Genomic DNA, 7,478 nt, shown 5'->3' with positions numbered 1-7,478 from the left:
CTTCACCACACAGTTTCTATCTTCCCCTCTTCTGTTTTTTTTTCCTCTCTGCGTGTGTGAAGCTCGGCTTGCCAGCAGCTCTCAACCACGAGTGATTAAAGTCTATTGTCTCTCCCTCTTTTTTTCTCACTCCTTCTCTCCCTCTCTCAACCCCTACATTCGTCTCAGCCAGAAGGGGCGGAGTCATCACTCAGCCCCCACCCCCCCACCCCCTTTAAAAAAACTACCCACTGACTAAAGAGAGTTTGACGGTGGAAGAATGTGAAGAAAAGGAAAGAGAGGCAGGAAAGCTGAGATAGAGAGGAGGATGTTATGAAGAGGTTCTAAGAATCACTAACAATAGCAAATATTTTCCATAATGGATGGAATATTGAGCTCCTTTATGTGCTCGGCACATCAAACAGATTCAGATCTTATTGTTTTGAATCACTTCCATTACTGGATTTTGCCATAATTTGTCCCTAAAAACCACTTCACATCCCTTTCTTCTTTTCAAATGTGAAATTAGAAGTAGTTTAGACAGTTTGGTAAAATGGGATTTTGCAACAAGCTGAACCAGTTCAGGTGTTTAGATGTGCGGATGACTTCGGGAAGTTACTGATTCAGCTGTCCGTTAAAAAGTATGGCTTGGTGAGATTTGTGACGGCGGGGCAAAGGTCAAACCATAAGAAATGTGTAACAGTTATGGAGAGCATGTGCTCGTGTGTGCGTGCGTGCATGTGTGTGTGTGTGTGTGAGCGAGTTCAGGCTAGGAATAAGAACCAGTCATGTGTGAAACACTGCCGTTGCAGAGAAGAGGATTATCTGGGACCAGGCGGTGCTCTGACACACACACACACACACACACACACACACACACACACACACACACACACACACACACACGCACTGCAGATGTAGATTCAGCAGTTAATGTTGCACAAAGTGTGAAGAAGGTTGCTTCTTAGTGTGAAGGCAGACTTTGCGTCCTGTTTTCTCAGGTAAATAAAAAGCCATTGAAATAACACAGATGTCAGAGGAGCATCCGGTGAGGTTGCTCCACGGCAGACGGACGTGGCTCAACACACACACTCATACACACACACACACACACACACACACACACACACACACACACACACACACAAATGGTACACTAGTAGTGGAAAGTAATGTACTGTACTTAAATGCTCAATTTGTAATTTCACAGTCAAGAACAACAGATGCAGTTTGATGACATGTGAATAGTGTGGGATCATGGGACCATTGTTGATGGAAGTGAATAATCGTGCTCCATCACAAGTGAGGAACAGAAACAATAGTAAACAATAGTGTGGCGAGTCAACTTTCTTCCTCCCTTTCTGATGCATCATCAGGCGTTTTCAGAGTTTCATTGACAGGTGACCAAATGAAATGCACTGTTACTGTGAATAAAGTTAAGGATTTCTCTGGATTTGAACATTGTTTGGGACATTTTAGATAATGTAAATACACATCTCAACAAAATATATGACATCGGTCTGTTCTGTTTTAGACATTTTAATGTAATTATGTGACAACATAATAAATACATCATATTGTCAAACCAGCAATTCTCAACCTTTTTGGCTTGTGGCCCCTTACAAAAAAAACATGGTCTAATTGGGGCCCCTCTAAACTTCTTTAAATAACTGTTCCAGGTATAAATAGATCAAATCCAATATTAAGACAAAACAATCAGACAAAAAAAAGAACACAAACTTTGTTCGTCCCGATTATTCGTCTCACAAATAACCAAAGGGTCAGATTTTTCTTTGGGTCCTGTGGTCCCTACTCTGGGACCCCAAACCCAGACCAAGTACACATCTATAAAGCAGTTAAAACTAGTTCCACTTCAGATACGCTGCTTAAACACTGATGTATCAGTGTTAACAATCTGCCAGCGTCAGTCACAGGATCCACCTTCTGCAGACTTCACTTTTAATACTTGTAATTTTTACATGATAGTATTGGGACTCTTAAACAACCAGAGGATCTTCTGCTACTGGCAAACACAGCAGTGGAGTCCCCTTTCAGCCTCTGGCAGCTCAGTCCCAAGGAGAAAGCACTGCTGTGGCATCAAGTGGCCTCCGCTGCGGCCATGATTCAGACCTCGGCTCTGACTCAGCGTGACAGAATTCCTTCAGAGCAGTGACACAAAAATGCAACGAGACTCCACCTAAAGTATGTTTAAATTTAGAGCTGACTCATGGCCCGGGGATTAAAACACAAACACAGCAAACATTAAAATGCCTGTCCAATCAGACCAGATCAATCAAGCTCAGCGTAGGTGTCTGAGAAGTCACTTGACCGTGACTGTCAGCGACTCGACGTGACTGCTGGGAATGAATGGGAGCCTGATAGGCAGGAAGAGTGAGTAAACACGCTGCCTTGTCTTCTCGTTGTCTGGATGGACTTCCAGTGAACCGGCCTCCGCTCTCTGCCTTCCTCTCCCCCTCCTTCCTCCATTTCCTCTCTCTGTTGTTGAATTGCTGTGCTCCTTTTTCGAAAAGACCCCCAGTCACTTCAGCCCTGTTTGGTGGTCTTCTGACGCCTGACATGTTGCCAAAGCGGTGATAGATGGGAGGAAATGCTGCCAGAACATTAAATTATCAACATTATGACTTTCTTTTTTCCTCATTTTTCATTTGACATAAACTTCACTGACGCTTGCGCAGATTTTTCACCCTTCTCCTGAATAACTTGCTCATTGTTCAGTAAAGTCTTCAGTGTTTCCTTCTTGTTTCTTGCTTTTCTTCTCTGCCTCCGTCTGAGTGTGCTGACACAGTCGCAGTGTGGCCAGCACCAGTTTACACAGCTGGGAAGCCAAAGCTCTCTAAACTCTGACAACACACTCACACACTTTTATGCACACCACACACACACACACGTACTTTTATGCACACCACACACTCAGAGTCCCTTCAGCCTGGGTCAATACAAACAAAGCCTCAATCTCTTGCTCTCATTTTCTGCCTCACATAGTCCCAAACGGTGGCACACAAAAGGAAAAATCTCTCTTGAACACAACAGTAAAAACTGTAGAACTGCATCTCATGCTGGTACATGAGATTTTTTTACTGATGCACAGTCATGGAAAGTCAAGTACTTTTACTCATATGCTGTACCTAAGCACAATACTGACATACTTGTACTTTAAGTATTTATACTTGTACTCCGTTACGTTTCAGGGGGAAATATTGTACTTTTTATTCCAATGCATGTATTTGAAGCTACTAGTTACTTTTTACCCCCAGAAACATGATATTCTTCTTTATGCTATGATGCTATAATCATGTGATGTCTACTAATCTGCCCAGCTGCTCACAAAATATCTAAAACTGGCTCCATGTTGAAGAATTATAGCATTAAAATGCTCTTACTTGTATTGATTAGTGATAAAAATGTAATAATGTGATATTCTATAATAAAATAATGCTGAAAGGAATCATTCTGCAGTATGGGTACTTTAACTTTTTCATACTTTGAATTCAGTACTTTTACTTGTAACAGTATGTTCTACACTGAAGTATTTCTACTTTTACCTAAGTAAAGGATCTGAGTACTTCTTCCACCAGTGTTGATAATGCATCAACACCGGCATAAACAGCATTTTAAAGTGGTAACTGTTTGAGGTGGAGCTTATTCTAAGTACTTTACTGTTGGCTGTTTAATTTATGAAAACATTCCATTGTTTTGGAAGCCCATCATGTGTTTTCGAAGTAAATCTTAATATGAAAAGAATGAAAAACTACCTACCACAGTGGTCAAATAGATGTAGTGAAGAAAAAAGTACAATATTTCCCTCTGAAATAAAGAGAAGTAGAAATGAAAGGTAGTAAAAAATGGAAATACTCAAATAAGAGCATGTTAAATTCTGTTTAAAGTATGAGAGGAAATGTACTTGATTACACTTAAAACACATACCAACAATCAGAACAGGCCAGATGATGAATAACACCATAATAACTCAGATTATACAACTACAAACACAGTTTTTTCATCCAGATGACACATCACACATGCAGGAGTTGAACTTCCACGTCTCCACACTGCTCTCTGCTGGTTGTCAAAGGAACACAACACACACATCCAGCTCAGAAATTCATTTCTTCATTGTCTCTTCTTGATTAATCCTTGTCAGGGATTATTTTAGAGGATAAGCGTGAAGTAAATCATATCAGATTAACTGTCTGTTTACACTGAGGTTAGCTTCCTGTCGTCACGTTGGACCTGAGTGCTGCTGCTGTCGTGCAACCACAGAAAAAGTTCTGTACACACACACGCTTCATGCACACACACTTATCAGTCACTGAGTGGAGGTCTGATGGGGCTCTTGTTGACACTGAGCAGTTACTCATTATCAGTGTGAGGAAGAAAAGGTGATGACAGACACTTTCTCTGGAACACTGATAGAGAGAAAAGGAAAAACAAAGCAGGAGAGGGAGGAGGCGCTGAGCGTCTTCCTAAAACAATATTTTCATATTTCATTTCCTTCTCTTTTTTCTTTGCTTCCTTCGTCTTTTCAAGCACACGCATGTGTGCATGTGTGCGTGTGTGGATTGTGTACATGCGTAAATGTGCCGATGTGTGAAATCGTTGCCTGTCAAAAGGACACGGCCTTACCGCAGCAGCGTTAGTCACCAGCCTCTTCCCTGCTCAGCACAGCATCACTGACTCATTTCACCCACTTATGCAACGATATCTCTTTTGTTACATAAGGAATCATCAAGAATTGCTTTCCTCGCCAGTAACGCCAACAAATCACCCGCTGTTGCCTTCAGTGACTAAAAATCCTACATTTGGCATTTGACATGTTATATCTCTGCATGACACACGAACAGGATCATCAGTTTAGATATGCAGAATGAACTGGTTAAACGTCAGGTTTCCAAACTATGATCCTGACCTGCGAGCTGGGACCCCCACCAACAAACCTGCAAGATAATTAACATGATGGGATGGTAGAAACACTTTTACCCCACATGAACGGTCCTTTCTTCCGGACGTCTTTTGTGTTTCAGGCCTCAGGCATACGCAGCCGGTGATGACGAGACTCAAGTAGACGTTGCTTTCTTTTGAGTGGTCACAGGTGAAAACATTGAGACCCATAATCCTGAACAGTGGGGCAGCAGGGCCCTGTAAAGCTCACGGTTCTGCTGTGGAGAGACCATCAAACTGCTGCTTTCTGGTGTTACACTGAATTCTGTGATCCATCAGAGTTTGACATGATCAGAGGTTTCAGCTATGTAAACACAGCAAAATGCATGCTGTATGTAGACAGGTGTTGCCTAAAATTTCAAGCCTATTTCAGGGGTTTTGTGGGTTTTACCTGATCTAAATAGAGGGTAAAGTTGTCTGAGGCAGGTGTGATTTGGGCTATTTAAATAAAATTATTTAACCTGACCCCTTGTCCTGTAGACAGGGTCACATGTTTTGAAAGTGCAGTTGTCTGGAGAGCTATCAGTCAAAGTGTCAAAGGTGTATAGTCACCTTCTGCATGGAGGCCAAAGTCCACTCCAGGGGCCAGAGTTGGGCTTCCTGTGCACCTTTAGCCTTGGTTAAGTGGAGTCCCTTTGACTGTTTCCTGTCCCTTCCTGCTACTGGACTGTTTCCCCTGTATTTAAATCTAGCTTTTAAATCCTTTTCAGGTCTTTCACCCTTTGCTTTGACTGGCATGATTGGTGTGATGAGTAGTGTGATGGCTGGAAGGTCAGAAAGGACCATCTACAACCCAACATGTGTCAGAAATCATCTGTTTGTATCTGAGCAACCAGGGAGTGAGGGGTGAACTGAGTTTTCAGATGCTGTCCCAGTAAAACTGAGGCTGTGTGTGCGCGCTCTGTTGCTTGTATCCTCCTGCCTGAATGTACACACACACACACACACACACACACACACACACACACACACACACACAAAGCATCAAGTATTGAGACAGTGTTCTTCTCCCGCTCCCAGCTTTAGCTCATTATAAATAAAGACAGTAGGTCAGTGCAGTACAGTGTTGCAAACCTGCAGTATATACACACATGTATACCTAAATAAACAATTTCTCAAGCCAGTATACAGGAAGAGGGAAAAAGAGTGATGGGTGACCGCCATGTCCTCACAGTGGTTTTGGACGGACTCATCTGCATCAGCTTTTTGCTTCTGTCTCAGTTTTGTGTGCTCTAACTTCACACAAATTTCCATTTCATGCAAATCCAATGTAATATATTTTATTATTTCTAACATTATTGTTCATTTTAACCAACAGTAAGTCACAATATGAACTGACGTATCATAATAAATGAGCTGTATTGTTTGATAAGCCTGTAGCACCCATTTGTCATTCCATTTATGAGCAGCAGATGGCAGCATAATCCTCCTCTTGGCATCACAGCGTCTCAAAGGGCTATTACCTGAGAAAACAAACCTGTGAGTGAAGCATCCTATAAAGGAACTAAGTTGTAGGCATGACAGTGATATTAAGTAAGTCCTGGTCAATTTTGCATGAAGCAGTAGTACCATGTTTTTATCTGATCAAATGAGGATACACGAGAGCGAGGTGATCTCACATCTCAACCCGACAGCAGCACATTAATATTTAAACAGATTTCCTTTGTGCCCAGTAATCCTCTTCACCCTCCACCCGCTTCTCTCTCTCATCCACTCCCTCACCTATAACCTCCCCGTGTCCCCCAGCTCCCGCTCCTCTCCGTCCTCCTCTCTCTGTCAGATCCTGCAGCAGACAGGAACTATAAAACAGCGAGCAGAGTTTCACTGAGCCAGTGAACAGTGGGAGCCAACACACCCACTGAGTGTCCTCTACATGATAAAGGCTCAAACCTCGAATTTATTGGGAGGTTGCAGCTCCTTTCATGTTTTACCGCCATTTGTGAAATGTATTTCCAGAGGGTTTAAAGAGGGAAAAGTCTTCCATTTGAGGAGAAGGTCATGTGAACAGCTGCAGCAAGTTTATGCTTGCTAATCAGCGGATTAAATAATAATAAACATTACTTAATGAAAGCTGAGTTCTAGCCGCACACAGACGGAGAGTTCAGTGAGTTGTTGTTGTGCTGTCATCTACAAACTCTCTGCGATGCCAAATTACTGTGAGAAGATAGGGCACATCTGCGCCAGTTTATGCTGCAAAGTGAGCGAAAACACACAAGTAGAGAAGGTGTTTTATTGGTTCAGCCCAGCGCTACATCTGAACGAAGAACAGCCTGTGCTGAGGACATGAATAATTCATTCATCCAGTTTTCTTCCAAAATACTTAACACATATAGACTCTGAAAGCCGGGGTCTGAAGTGTAAAAATGGTGCATCCTACAGGCTAAATGACTGATGCTCTGGAACGCTAACTAGCAGGACCAGCCTGCTGTGCAAGTGACATATCTGCAATGACAGAAACACTGAGCCCGATATCATCCGTTACTGCCCTGCTGTGGCTAAGAAGGGCTGGACTCTCAGTGTGTGTGTGTGTGTGTGTGTGT

The sequence above is a fragment of the Chaetodon trifascialis genome, chromosome 4 (assembly GCF_039877785.1).
Source record: "Chaetodon trifascialis isolate fChaTrf1 chromosome 4, fChaTrf1.hap1, whole genome shotgun sequence".
Taxonomy (NCBI): domain Eukaryota; kingdom Metazoa; phylum Chordata; class Actinopteri; order Chaetodontiformes; family Chaetodontidae; genus Chaetodon; species Chaetodon trifascialis.
This window is presented reverse-complemented; position numbering follows the sequence as displayed.